We start from the raw sequence: 16,097 nt of genomic DNA, 5'->3' as shown, positions 1-16,097 counted from the left end.
TATTGTATCCACTAATTTTGACAAATACAAAGCCTTTAGTGTTAAAGTTCTTTCTTGACTGACAAGGCTATATTCTTAATTCCTCTCATAAAGATTGTAGTATAGTGATTTAGTATTTCCAAAGATCTTTAATTAACAATGAAAACATTGGAATATGAAATGTTATTATTATTATGTCATATACTGCACCTGATTTTATTTGAACTGAAGGCAAAATGAAGTAGAATGAATGAATTGAAGAGCAAAGGTCATCTTCAAGCTCACAGATATGTACACCTTCTGCAATGCTCAACAGTCCCTGCCCTCAATACACCAGGTCTACCTGGTCTGGGTTTAGTTATGGATATTCCTTCACATTTCCACTTTCCAATCACATTACCAGCAGTCAACTTGGGCAGTTTTAGAAGAAAACTAATGAAGAACCTTTTGTAAAAGCCTGAAGCTTCATTGGTGAAGATATAATTCCCAAGAAGTGCAAGGAAGCAGAAACACAAATTTATGAGTAAAACAGATGTTGCATTCACCATGCTGAAATAATTATGTTAAGTTTTGTTGCACATAAAGCCAGTTACATATACAGCTGGAATGTTCATGTGAGATATTAAAAACAGAAGCACAGTTACTCATAATTTTCTAGAAGAGCTAGATGTATGACCTATTCCACAGTGATCTTATAAAAAAATAACAATAAAATATAATACTAAGAATATATAAAAAATAAAATACTGAGAATATATAAGAATGTATGAAATCCCATCAGAATTATTGCAAGTACAAGTATTTATTTTGTCTTTTAAGCTGATAGTAGAAAATGCTGCAAAAGGGAAAAATCAAGGTTTGAGTTCAGTTTGATTCACATTTTTCATTGGTCTAGGTACAAATCATAAATCAGCTGTAGATGAGTGGTTGCCTTGCCTCATTTTTGTTTGTTGTTTCCATGTTGGAATTTTTCATAGTCATAATATTAGAACAGAACTAAATATAGGTGGGAAAAAATTACTACATTTTTGCATTCTGGAGATTACTGCCCCATGGAAACATCAGGAGCAGAGTTATCTTTTTCTTTATCATTTCACATTGCATGTCACTTCTTGAAATAGCATGTCCAATCAGAGAATGGCTGGTTTTCTCCAGTATGTAATACCATTTTAACATCACTGTCAGGTGATATTGTCCAGTACTGAAAGTGCATACTGTGTTAGAATGAGTGACCTCTCATGACACAAGTATGCATTTTGTCACAGGATTAAGAAACTAGCAGTGGTAACAACTGCAGCTTAGGGACAAAATAAATTCATGATGGGTATATCCGAGAAAGTTTCCTTTAGTGAACTCCACAAACTGCAGGGAACTGGAAGAATAAGTGAAGTCTTGCACAAAAATTGGAAAAAATCAAATCATACGTTTTTAACTTGCCCCAGAAAGCTTTACAAATGAGGAGAAGAGCAGTAATTAACAAGACAGATCATACAGCCATATTTCCTTGTTCACAACACATATGTGCTTTTCTTATTACAAAATAACCTAAAAAACTCCATCTCTTTCAGATTATAAGGTATTAACTATTCATATATCCATCACAAATAGTGATCAGAAAAGAATCAGTTAAAAAGAAAATTTAATTATTTAGGACAATCTTTGTGTTAAGTAACATGAAGCTAGTGTGGTGGGCACTCTAAATTGATCTTTATTCTTTCTGGGTATTCACTGTTATTGCAGGCCAACTGCCGTTAAATGTTTGACAGTTGCATGTGTTTTGTTGGTTTTGAAGCAGTGTTATTACTTTGTTTCCCTTTCATACTTTGAAACAATGTTACTTTCTTCTTTCCATCTTTCAGCTTTTAGTAGCATGGTTTTCTACCCTCTGTCCTGCAGTCACACATTTTTATTTCTTCGTGGTTAAACTTTCCCTATTTTCATGTCTTTGCAATTGACTTACTTTAAGGCATACATTACTCATTTCATCATTTTGTTCCTCCTTCCATCCCTGCCTCCTCCTGAACCACTTAGCTGTTTTCTCTGGGAACACTGTCAATTATTTATTGCACAAGAACTAAACATTGTACAGATGTCATTCATATTGCTTGCATTTTGAAGAAAAACTCTGAAAGTTTTTTTTTTTTTCGTACATTCGATGTGCAAGTCATGAGTGACCCAGCAGACATTAATATGGTAATAAAATTCTTGTTGTACCAGTCCCAGCATGGCATCCTCGACTGTGACAGTTGCTTCCCGTATTCTCTCCCGGATCTCTGCTACATCATGTGGTAGAGGCAGTATATACACCAGATCTTTAATGTGTCCCCACAGAAAAAAGTCACAGAGTGACATCTGGTGCTCTGGGAGGACATTTCATGAAACAACTGCCCCCTTCTGTAGCACGGTCAATCCATCGATGTGGCAGCTCCATGTTCAGGTACCCATGAAGTTCACAATGAAAATGGAGTGGACACCCATCTTGCTGAAAGATGAACGGAGAGTCCGATTGCATTTCTGGCATCAGCTGTTGCTGCAACACGTCCAAGTAGGAATATCCAGTGACAGTGCTCTTGGCGATGAAGACTGGTTCGTACATTTTTCGACGTGACGAGGCACAAAAAACATGTACCTTTGGGGAATCACACTCAAATTCAATGCATTTGTGTGGATGCTTTGTACCCCAGATTCGACAATTATTCCTGTTCACTTTCCCATTAGTGTGAAAAGTGGCTTCGTCGCTAAAACTTAAGCAACTAGCAATGCCATTCCCATTGTCATTCAGTTGTTGCAGCTGCAAACAAAACTCAAAACATATCTTTCTCATCGTCATTGAGCTTTTGCACTAGCTCCAATCTGAAGGGTTTCATAGACAGTTTCTGTCACAGAACTTTCTACACTGTCATTGGAGCCATTTTGAGTTCACAGGATGCGCGACACACCGATTTCTTTGGACTCCTTATGAACGTCTCTTGTATGTGCTCCACATTCACTTCACTGACACTGGGATGCCCACTTCTCTTTGCTGGGCACCAGCAGCCCGTCGTAACGAATTTGTTGTGCCAGTGGTAAATGACCTCCGTTGTTGGTGCTTCTTACCATACTTGGTTCTAAACATCCATTGAACAGCTGTAGCACACTTGTTTTTCTCGAACTCCAACACACAGAAAGCTCGCTCCGCACCTGAACTAGCCATGTTTGTGACTAGCGCTGACTATCGGCAAATTACCAAACTAAGCTGTGGCAGTATACGTGAAAAAAGCTTTCAGGATTTCTTTTCAAAATGACATGTATATGATATCTGTACAATGTTTGATTATTGTGAAATAAATAATTGAAAGTGTTCCCTGTACATATTATTCAAGTAGTTGATGTCATTTTGTGGGATCACAGGCCCACTCATATCACAGAACATCACACATTAAAGTTGTGGGGCAATATATATAGTGTCCCCCTTAAGACTTGTCACAAACATTTTCTCTGGTGTTTTGGCAGATATTTTCAGTTTATCTTTTGCAGTGTGTAGTTAGGGTGAGCCCAAACAAATACTGCTCATCATGGCTGTCAAGTGACATCCAGTGTCAATGGGAAACATTGGTTTATTTCCCATTACAAAGAAAACTATTTTTAAAGTGGAATTTTACAAGCCCATTTGATAGAGAGGTCCCAAATTAGTCTAGTATGATACATATTTGTTTTATTGAACTGTATTACCAGAGACAGTAAAACACAAATAATAAACAATACTCCAGCAGCGACTGAATGGTGGTGCCATATGACAGTAACAGTCAGCACAGGCCAGAGTGGTATGCGAGGTGCTGTGTAGCAATGGTCATTCTTTGTGTTTTGCTGTCCCTGTTAATATTTATCTCACTAGACTAATTTTGTAATTATAGCACTAGACTAATTTTGGACTGCTCTATCAAATGCGCTTCTAAAATTTCACGTCAGAAGTAATTTTGTTTGTAACTGGAAACAAACCAACCCTTTCCATTGACACTGGGCAGTATTTGTATCAGCTAATTCTAGCTATATATTGTGAAAACTAAATTACAAATATCTGCTGAAACATCAGGTCAGAAACAATTTGAAAAGCTTGTAAGAAATGTTGTAGGGTAGGTTTTGCTGAGAAATAATTGTTATGAAAAAACTCAATACATTTCACTGTTTCTGAGTTCATTAGCATTTAAAGTTAGCCAGACATGTGACTGTGCAGGCAAATTCAAGTGGCCTGCCAGAGACGGTGTCACCAAACATGTTTCCAAAAACCGAACAACAGAGCGATACAAAAATTGGACATGGGGCGGTAGTAAAGATTGAGCCCAAGCCAAACAGTCTTGTGCGCTATCATCTACGCTGCGATAACAACTAATACTAATTGTAACTGGTGGGCCACTTGAATTTGAGGAAGCAATGCCCTGATTGGGTAACTTAAACATTAATTACCCCAGAAACAGCTCAACATATTGAATTTTTTTCTTAAAAATTATTTCTCAGTACAACCTATCCTGCAGCAGACAGGCTTTTCAGACAGTCTGTAACCTCCTGTTATATGTAAGTGAAGCCAATCTATAATAATAAAAAAATATGCTCTTTAATTTTCTGAAAGCTGTGGTAATCCAATGATTCTTGTTTCAGGTAACACGGAAGCTTCTCTTGTTACCTCGACCTGACGTGTGATTGAGTGCGGTTGAGTAATAGCTGATGAGCTTCTTATCAATAACAACCAAGCAGTTCATCTTCGCTTTGAAGCAACCAGTGACAGCTTTACTGCTTTGCAGGACTGTGCCAGTCACTCAGGATTCTTTTGATCTGAAACTTAGGACTTTAGAACTAGCATATAAATTCCCTTTCGTGCTTGAAATGATCTTAAAATTTTCAGTCAGAAACATATATTTCCCAGTAAAGCTGCATGTGCATCATATGACACTTTTAAAATTGCATTTACAAGAAAGAATGCAGCTTTTATTTTATAAATATTGTTAGATTTGTCCTTGTTCACAATTGCTCTCTGAATAAGGAATGCAGGCTAGCCTTATATGATGAATGTGTTATTGGTCTTTTGAGTCCTGCAGTTTAACATTCTTAGAAACAGTTTCTGGGAAATCAGTGCCAGTATTCTTTCAGATTCAAATATTGGTCATCATTTTAGAAAGAAATTGCACTCTACAGATAGTATCTTGTTTTTAAAACATTGTTGATATAATGCATAAACCAAAGTATTTGATGCCTCTGGAGAAATGAATCGGCACACTCCTAGGGCACGTACATGTTTATAGAGTTATGCTTGTATAAATATATATTATAGTCAATCATAAAATGTGATTTGGCCTACTTTATGAAGCCAGTTATATTTTACTTACAAATTGCTTTGTACATATCTATAAATATGTGTAAAACACTCTATATTTTAAGTCTTTTATATAGGTCAGTCATTTTGTCAAGAGGTTTTTCACTGAAAATAGTGATCAAATTTTTCCCCAGTTATTCAACTGACCGAAGGGTAACTGAACTCAGTTCCTTTTTCTGTTTGTACAGCTGAGCTGCATGATTGTAATAATGAAAGAAAGCAATGTTTCATCTAGTGGTACAATAAGTGTTATTATTATTGTTCCTTGGTATCTTAAAGACAGCAAAATAATGAGAAACAAGGAAAATATTTTCTAAGGCTTTAATTTATTTTACTACTGCTGTCTTTATTTTTCTCCTGTTATTTATTAAATGCCTTCATAATGTGGTACCAGTGTGGCCTCTCTGGAAGAAAGTACTTGATGAATTTGTATTTCCCTCAGTGAATGATTTTTCACTTTTGCCTTTTTCATGAAGCTAACACAGTTTTGTGATAGGCTTATTATGTGTACCACTTATTTTCCATGATGAGTCCAGTAAAATATTGTTATTGCTTCCTTCACATGCAGCTCCTTATATCATCTAGTTAATGGACCATCCTAGTATTTATCTTAAAGATGAAGAATAAATGAAAGTTATATTTTGAGATGTATGTGCATTTAGTCAATGTGATTTGGTAATTTGACAGTATCCCCTATACCCTTTTTTTTATTTCACACATGTTACTTTGTGATAGATATTGCCATGTACTTTTCTCATAAAACTGACACCATGCAGAAATTTTTGTGGCAGAAAAGACTGCATAACAGTTAAGTGCACAAAAGGCAGCTTTGAAATTTAAATTATTTTATGTTACCTCATAAAAATGTCATTGAAATTACCTGCAGCTTAAATAAAAATGACAATCTATGCACTGTGCCTTCTCATAGTAAACTTTATTTTGTAAGAGTTATTTGAGTGGAGCATAAAACAGTAATTATCATTATTAAAGTTCCATATGTTGAAATTATTTTCATAAAATAGAATAATATATGGTCAGTACATCAAATGAAACACATAATGTACAGTGCTGAAAAAGGCTAAACACTGATACGTTTGCACAGAATGTTAGAATTGTAAATATTTTATTTGTCTATTCTGACAAGACAATTCGCAAAAGATTGTATTTTTAATGTTTGTAATGTTTGTATGTGTGTAATGTTGTAAATTGTCACTTATTTATGAGTTTTATGAGCTGCTTCCATATGTCACTGTTATATCTTAATGCAAAAGTTTTCTCATTAAGTTAATTTTTAATGTTGTACTCGTTTAAAATTCAAAAACGGAAATGTAATTAGCTTTCTTAATTTTTTGTCACCTTTCAGTTGAAAAATACATTTGTATCATAGTTAATTGATGCTAGTTGGTCTGTTCTGAGAAAGTTCTAGATGCTTTGATAGCCCTTCCTTTGTCATTTTTGAGTGAAGATGAATAATAGAAACTGGTTTTCTGTACTGTATTTTATAGACTATGTATCAATGGTCACTTTGAAAGCATCACATTAATTTTGTAATCAGTGAAGAATATTATAATCATAGGAGTGGACAGCTTATGTGCCTTGTGTACCTGTATTAGGTTCTCAGTAACTTCTATTTTTATACAACTTCCTTCACTTTTGTTTTTGCATTATATTTAGAAAGTGTTAAACCCAACTCTTCACAGATTTTTTCTAGTCAAATTAATAATATTGAGCACATTCTTTATGTCAAATCAAAAGCAAAGTTTTCATTTTTCTCTTATTCATTTAAATGACCTATACTCTAAGAGTTGTCATAAAGCAGAATTAATAGTCTTCATCAGTGACAAACCATTAATTTTGTCTATAAGTAGTACATACCATAGTAAATATATTTGCTGTGATACAAATGTATTCAGATATAGAATAATTCATAATTGCCAAGAGTGTGCACAGTAATAGCTATAGGATAAAACTCCTGTGTGAATGTGATTTTCTGAAAAATTTTATGAGATTGGACATAAATGTGTACAAGAGGAATAAATGTTATTGATTAAAGAAATAAAACTGTAATTAACATCACAGAAAACTCTCTGTCTGTGTATCTTTTATTTACTCTTTTCATAGAACGATGCATTCAGTCTCTCACAAATGCAAATCTGGTGGGTCACAAATGAAACAGGGAATTTGTGTCTGGAAATATTACCTCTCAAAAAGTCAATCATTATTTGTTTGGCTGTTTCCTTAGTATGTCTGTGTCAAATTATTTTTTAAGTAATTGTAATTATCAAACTTCATTTTATTTCAGGCATTTAAAAAAATTAGCATTTCTGTAAGGTTTTGAAGTTCCAGTTTTGTATTGCTCCATATCCGCATCCAGTGACACCTATAGGCTGAGGATGACACAGTGGTTGGTCAGTACTGTAAGGGTCTTCTGAGAGCTGTTCAGACGGAGTTTTAGCATTTTTTAGTTTTTAATTGAACAGCTATTTCTTTTATTGAAATATACTATTCAAGGAAATCTTGAATGATGGCTGAAGAGCAGTAGCACATCAACATCGTCTCAGTTAAGTATATTACAGTAACAAACCTCATGAATGGTACTCAAATTTGCCTTTCACTTCAGAAAGTGGATTTCTACATTCAGCGGTTTAGTTACCCATTAAATGAACTTTACTGTGAAACTAAAGAGCTGAGTATTTGCAAATATGTTTCTCTGATTGTGTGATATTTTTTAACTTATTATTTTTGCCTGTTGTTTTATTCACACACCGAAAACATGCGCTACTATATATTTTCTTGGATTGTTAGCTCAAGAAATACCATTTCATTATCAACTTATCATTAAAATTGTTTAAACATATTGTTAAAATGTCCCTGGGTATGGAAGTTTAATGGCAATTCATGAGTATCCATCTTTGTGTAAATAATGACTATGGTGCTACTCCCTAGAATGATTATTTTTTCTTTGGCTTTGTCCTCTGTCTATGTTTGTATTGTATGTGTTCCTTTGATTCATACATTGAATGCATTGCATAGACTTAATTAGGAAGGAAGATGATAATGGATGTAGAACTGGTCAAGTAATACGTTAAGAAAGTAAAGCAGTTGTTATAAACTGCATTGTAACAACGATGTCATCCAAGATCAGTCTCTCTGCCATCTTCAACATACTGACATTATGGAAACATTGAAAAACAAATCAGCCCAAGACCTAGTGAAAAAAATTGGTGATCTGTCTGTTAAGAGTTTCTGGGGGACTAAGAACATCATCAATAATTTGTGGGAGCTTCCCAAATCTCTTCGGCAAAAATGCAGATTTTTTTATCACATTGTATACATCAGTAAACATTGCAATATTGGTGAATTTAGGGATGTAAATAATGGTGTATTCAAGCAGCTAACATCCCTACTAAACGAATTTTATATCCAAATTTTAGTAATTCATAAATCAAGTACCCTGATCAAAATAAATTTGAAACCTACAAATCGTGGGAATTTCAGTCACATAAAAAATCCCACAGTGTGGCACTTCGTTTGCAGCAGCACACCATTTCACTTTTCTGTCTACCTTCCTCTTCATTTCTGCATTCGTAGTACACCCTACATCACTCAATCTGCTGCACGTCCTTGGTCTTCCCTGGCAATTAATTCCCTCAATATCACCTTCTGCTATCGATATAATTGTGACTTTAAGATGTGTCCTATGAGTTTCTATTTCCTTGTTTGGATGTACCTTCAAGGGGATATGGTTTCCTGTGTTCATCTCAGTGCCTCTTCATTGGTAAATTTATGTTTCCAGCTGATATTCATTCTTCTGTAGCACAAAATCTCCATGTTTTCTACCTGTCTTTTCTCTTGTTTTCCTATTGTTTAGGTTTCACACCTGCATAGAACCACTTTGGATCATCTTCTGATAGCATTTCAGTGTTACCAGTCAAATCAGGAAATGAAGCTAATCACTAATCTGTGGACATACACCAATTAATAACTACAGCCAAGAAAATTCTCATACGTAGTGAACTTCTGGGAATTATTTTGACAATCTATAACTAAAATTTGTCTGCTTACACTGAAAGGAAATATTGTGCACAAAATGGCAAAGAGAAGAAATTTGAGACTGCTGTTGGACTACAGCCTGCCTATAAGGAAACTAATTTACTTATTTGTTTCTTATTCCGTTGATCTGTCTGCAATAATTTCACAAGGATGTAGTGTGTGTAAATTCTTTTCTTTTCATTTTTTTCACATTTTATATGACAGTTTGTGTGATCTTTCTAAATAAATCAATACATAGCTGGTAATGTTACAAAAAGACAAAATTAATACTAGATCACATTTGCATTATACAAAAATTTGATACAGCAAGTTAAAAATAAAAAATGAGTGTGTACATAATTTTTCAATTTTACATTATATTACGATTGTCAAATTTTTCCAGTCATTGTGTAAATCGTGCTTTCTCCTTGTATTGTATTCATGATATCCACTATTCTGTTTATACAATCCAATATTTTTACAACACGTTTTTGGGCCAAGAAAATTTTCTTTGGTAGCGATTTGTTTCCCCAAAACATTATTAATTCCATATGTCATTAGAGAATGAAAGTATCCATAGTGAGATGATTTCACAGTATTTAAGTTCCCACTCTCACAGATAGTACGTGTCACAAAAATCTGTGACCTGAGTGTCTTGTGAAGGTTTATTATATGTTGACACTAGTTTATGGTGCCATCAATCATAACACCCAGGTATTTTTTGTTTCAATTTCCTTTATTGTCTGTGTGGCACACTTCAAAGTTAACTCTTCCCTGGCAGTTGCACCAAATTGAATACAGTTAGTTTTATTAAAGATTAATGAGAGTCTATTGACATGAAACATTCTACTAAAGCAATAATGTTAACAGATCCTTGAAGATTTTCACACTTATGACCATAAGGTTGGTGTCATCTGCAAAAGTGGTAAAACTGCACGTTGTGGTAAGCAGTGGCAAAGCTCTTCAGAGGCTTTTGAGGCTTACCCTACCCAAAAATTTGAAGAAAACTTTTAATTAGAGTTGAAAATGGTATAAGTCTGCTTTGTATGTTACTGCAGTTTCATTTGATCCATCCATGAGTGAGAATTTGGTGCATTGTTTATGCTATCCAGTTTTAACAGTTCACTGGAGGCTTCTAGAAATAGCCTCTTGTTTCCATGCAGCAGCCAGCAGGACAGCAGGCAGTCACATGTGTCATAGGAGCATGGCAGTGAGGCTTGTCTAAGCTGTGAAACTGTGTGTTTTCGCACACTGTTCAAACCTGATTTAACAGAACTTCTTCTAGTAGTATAATTCATGAGTGGATTTGATTAATTGGTATTACACATTGTGCAGAGGGAACATTTATGTCTTTATTTTGTGAATTAAGAGACATACCATTTTCAAGCTGGACTTAACAAAAATGTGTGCTTATAAAAATAAATGATCCACATCACACTTAGACATCCCAATAGTTGATGAGAAACAAAACAGAAAATTTCATTGTTCATGGTATAGGAAGTATCCTTGGCTTATAGGTTGCTCTGTAACAATTTCTGTTTTATTTGGTGGGTCTGGAATTGAAAAAGAATGGACATCAGCTTCTTTTTTGGAGTATGCTTGACAAAAGAACTTGACAGAGAAGCTGAGAAACACCAGAATTTAAGAAGTCGCCATCAGTTGTTGGGTCATGGAAGAATTGAACATTCAATTTCTGAAGGAGCCAAACTTCTAGCTATAAAACATACTCCAGTAGTGAAACAAAATACATTTGTAACCGAGAGACTTACTGATGATGTTTGTTTCTTGGGCAAGAAAGAGCTTTCATTCAGAGGACACTTTGAAGATAAAAGTTCTGACAACAGAGGGAATTGCCTTGAATTATTGGTGCTTTTGTCTAGACACAAACAATTCATTCTTGATTACTTGCAGAGCACTCTTGCGTTCAAAGAAACATCAAGCACGATTCAAAAAGAATTAACTGTGTCAGTTATCAGTGCAATTAATGATCACATTAAAGAAGATTTACAGTCATATGAGTGTTGGAGTGGAAGCAGATTGAATCATGGCTATTTCTTGTAAGCTGCAAATGAGCATTACTCACAGGTTTTCACAAGACAATCCCACAGAAAGATTTATTGGTTTTTACACTGTTTGTAGTGCAAAACTCGTCAGTGTTTATAAGAAATTGTAGTCAATGCACTTGATGTTTGGGAAGTTACTGACAAAATAGTTAGCCAAACATATGATGGAGTCTCAATAATGGCAGGTAAACATGAAGGGTTCCAAATTATTACCAAACAAAAATGTATGCGAGCTAAATTTTTGTGCTGTTGTGCTTTTTATTTGCAATCTTGTGGCATTCCAGTCACTTTTTTGCATGTCCTCAAAGAGAGCACAACTCTTAGAAAATAAAGAATTTAGATCACCTCACATGTGTATTGCATGCACGAATTTCAGTTCACAAGCTATTCAGATTTCAAAATATCACCACAGATGATGAAAATTGGGATGCAGATTCATTCAGTAGTGGTTCTGACTTGCCTAGCTAATAAAACTCAATTCCTTTTCTTGCCTTGCCCTTTAACACAAAATTGCATGTGAAATTAGTATGTTCAATGCTGAATTCAAGAAGATCGTCAGTTTGGTACATGATATGAGATAAAAAAAACTGTGACCTCGTGTACTGAAAGCTATAACAAGAAACTTAACAGTGAAATAACTGATCATGAGCATGACTTTCAGTTCCTTAAGATGTTATCTTACGAGACTTTAGATAACATGACAGTGCAAATGGAAATGCCTTTTGGATGTCTTCAGAATATTCGGTTTACAGAATTGCTTGAAAAGAGTCAGTTTGGAAATTGTAAATCAAATTTCCCAGCAGTGAATCTGGATGTCCTCCTTACAACTTACCCATTCTTGAACAGAAAATGACTGGAAAATAAGTTAGGAAATGTTTACATTGACAAACACAAATATTGAACACCTGGAGACGTTCTTAAATTCATAATGGACAACGATCTTTAAAATATTTATAATGAAGTAACAAAGCTTATCAAAATAATTCTTACATTCCCTGTCACTACAGCTTCTTAAAGAAGCATGAGCACCCGTAAAAGAATTAAAAACTGCCTTTCACTACTTCCTGTGTTTTGTGAGATTCATTTTCATCTTAGACCATTAGCTTGAATGTAAGCCAATCTGGCTGCCGGAATTCGTAGTGTACAAGTACAGTAAACGTGGGAAAACTTTGCTGATCATCGCACGTAGGTCCTATTCGGAAAACTTCGGGTCAGCCGTCTTCTGTTTAGGATTTCTCACAGCTTCATGATGTATTAATTGTTGACAGTAGTTGCTTTGTTTCCAACAAGGAAACTCCCCATCACCCCCCCCCCCCCCCCCCCCCTCCTCCCTCCCCATAATGGTGACGTGGTTTTCCGCTGTTCGTGTTATTCAAATTTGTGTCTGTGTCGTGGTGTAACATCCGTTTGCAACAGCGAGGTGTAAGGTAGGGACCTATAATAAAAATTGATTCTGCACAACTATTCTGTTAGCAGGCAAAAGGAAGTGGCTTTGCCGGCCGCTGTGGCCAAGCGGTTCTAGGCGCTTCAGTCCGGAACCACGCTGCTGTTATGGTCGCAGGTTCGAATCCTGCCTCGGGCATGTATGTGTGTGATGTCCTTAGCTCTGTTAGGTTTAAGTAGTTCTTAAGTCTAGGGGACTGATAACCTCAGATGTTAAGTCCCATAGTGCTTGGATCCATGTGAACCAATTTTGAATTTTAAGTGGCTTTTGAAAGGGAAACGCTAACGTTTGATGGCAAGGCAATATGTCAATTGAATCCTCCGCCGGAAAACATGACGCCTGGTGTGTCATACATGGCATTGGTGACAGTCATATGATAGGAATTTCTTATCGATGCACCTAATTTGTACGACTGTTAAGTGAGTTAGATACACCTCCTTTCCCGATGTAGGTGTCCATATCAATGTGAATGTGAGCACTCCCAAGGAAACAATGAAAACATAGTAGTTTATCACATAGAATGCAACAGTTTCACAATCACACAGTTTCACTGTGCGCTGTCAAAACATCTTTTTAACGTTTTTGAAATTGCGTTCCGTTTTGGAAGTCTTGACTCTTGTATTCCTTTTTTGTAACATAGTTCACATCCGTTCATCTGTTGTTTTCATTTCTGTGAGATGCCTATGTGGTGTTTCACCTGCTCTCACTATTCATCAGATTTACTTGTGACGGTAACATTTTCTTACCTCATGAGTCATATTCCATAACCAATGTATAGTATGACAACTGCCAAGACTACAGAAAGAGAACAAGCATTTCAGTGACGAGACGGACAGTTCATAATGTTATGAAAAAATAAATAAATAAGTAAATGGCATGATGGAGTTTTGAACACGGCTCGCCCGTTTGGTAGTCCAACGCCATGGGCACACCCACGACACTGTCGCTGTTTCAGGCTGCTCTTTATTGCACTTCTTCTTCTTGGACCATTCACGGTGTCCATTTTGGTTGTTTTTGACAGTTCATTACACATTTTTCCTGTTTTCATGTTCTGAGGAGAGTGCAATGGGGAGTTTCCCTTGCATCAGTGTTGGTGCTGGAGTCTTGCTCAGTTGGTCTGAGTTGTTCAGTCAGTATCAATCAAACAAGCAGGTTAATCGTCTGATACTTGAAAGTGAACTTTTGACTTGTAAAGCTATTTTTTCTTTACTTAATGAGTTTGTCAAAGACACACAAATACAGTGATGATTACATGAAACACAGTTTTGTTGCTGTACAAAACAGTGGTGTCGACCATCCGCAATATGTTATTTGTTATGAAGTATTGAGTAATGATGCCAAGAGACCATGTCTCGAACGGCATTTGTGTACTAAGCATACCGTTTTAAAAAGTAAGACAATGGAGTTTTTTGCTGCAAAATGTGCGAGTGTGAAACATATGAAGTTGGATAGTACTGGACTCATTTGTTCAGTCGTACAGCTACGTCCATAGACTGCAAACCACTGCACAATTACATTCCACTCTAGATTCACAAATAATTTCTATTCTTCAACAAATTAATGAACTGAGTATTTCCGTAATTACTGTCACACTGTTCTCAACTATCTATCCACATAACCATACATTGCTAATAAAGTCTTAACTAACTATGACCATGGCAGATTACATATCTGTCCTCCAAGGCTTCCCAACAAGCTCTGATTTACACACTAGACATTACTAACTAAGTCTTAACACTGACCACTGCAGACAACATGTTTGTTCTCCAACCAGCTTTGATCTTACAGCCGAACCACTTCACTCGCCATCCAAGTTAGGTGCGTTCTGAAGATCACTGAAGTCCTCCGTCTGCTTTTTCGATTCACGGTTGTTTATTATTCTGCTGGTTACTAATACTTGTGAAATAATGGAATGAATATACACTATTGATAGATGCTTTAAATATGACATGCAACTACCGAATGCAGCAGCCAATCGCAGAGAAGGACCACAATTTAGGTGGTCTTTCTCATGATGCTCATACCTAACAAGCCATCTGTCATCGGTACCTCACACCACATTACGTCCTCTGGCAACTCCTGCCTTCTCAACTGATCTAAGAAGAGCTTCTTGTACCTAAATATGATGGCTGCAAAGCCAGAAATATTACACTGTGACCATTTGTGCTGCCATTTTCTGTTTGCGTTCAATATCCCCCGTTGTATTGTGTATATTAAACTTGGAACCTAGAAACGGTGGAGAGGATTCATCCCACCATAGCCCCCAGTGGTTCACAACCCCACACAGGCCGCAGCAGTCCACCCACCTCACCGCTGCTCCACACCAAACCCAGAGTTATTGTGCGGTTCAGTCCCAGTAGACACCCCTTCTATTACACTTCTTGTCGATGTGTGTGACATGTGCCTTTTTCCAAGAAATGGGCATGGTTTTTTTGTACGAGGGATCTATGATAGATTATAGTGAGAAGAGGTATGCCCGCCGCAAATTCAGCATAGAATCTGAGACGGATTCCATCAGGCCCTGGAGCTTTGTTCAATTTTAACAATTTCAGCTGTTTCTCAACACCACTAACACTAATACTTATTTCATTACTCTTTCCAAGGGTACGAGGATTAAATTGGGGCAGTTTTCCTTTGTGGAGGACCATTTGAAAACTAAGTTAAGCATTTCAGCTTTTGTTTTGCTATCCCCAATTTCAGTTCCTGTCTCATTCGCTAGGAACTGGACACTAACACTGGTGCCACTAACAGCCTTTACATGCGACCAGAATTTCTTTGGATTTTGTGAAATGTCATTTGACAATATTTCGCTTTGATAGTCATTGAAGGCATTGCTCTCTTGACAGCCAAACATGTTTCATTCAGCATCTCTGTCTATAGCCCTGCGCTTTGTTTTACACCTATTATGCAGTAATCTCTGTTTCTTTAGAAGTTTCTGTAGAGTGACCGTATATCATGAAAATTCCCTCATATTATGAACTGTTCTATTGGGTACATGTCTGTCTAGTGAATGGTCAACTATTCTTTTTAACTTGAGGCCTCAATCTCCGCTAATTTCAATTTGCTGCCGCTCATGCCTCACCTGTCTTTCAACAACATCTTTGACTCTGTACTTCCACCTCGACTGACATCTCTGCCCAAACTCTGCCTTTACAAATGTCTGCTTGTGTCTGTGTATGTGTGGATGGATACGTGTGTGTGTGTGAGTGTATACCTGTCCTTTTTTCCCCCT

At 36.2% G+C, this 16,097-nt stretch overlaps 1 protein-coding gene across 1 annotated transcript in view; it reads left to right on the top strand.

The window, feature by feature from the left end:
* The window catches only part of LOC124775405 (neural cell adhesion molecule 1-A-like), a 97,943-nt gene extending 90,541 nt beyond the window's left edge, over positions 1 to 7,402 (top strand). Inside the window, exon 13 of the mRNA XM_047250239.1 lies at positions 4,615 to 7,402. The gene's annotated coding sequence lies outside the window, so the exon portion shown is untranslated. The remainder of the gene's footprint in view (positions 1 to 4,614) is intronic.
* The last annotated feature ends 8,695 nt before the right edge of the window (positions 7,403 to 16,097 follow it).

Source organism: Schistocerca piceifrons, chromosome 2, assembly GCF_021461385.2.
Source record: "Schistocerca piceifrons isolate TAMUIC-IGC-003096 chromosome 2, iqSchPice1.1, whole genome shotgun sequence".
Classification (NCBI taxonomy): domain Eukaryota; kingdom Metazoa; phylum Arthropoda; class Insecta; order Orthoptera; family Acrididae; genus Schistocerca; species Schistocerca piceifrons.
Note: the sequence above shows the minus strand (reverse complement) of the source record. Positions and strands in the feature narration are given on the sequence as shown.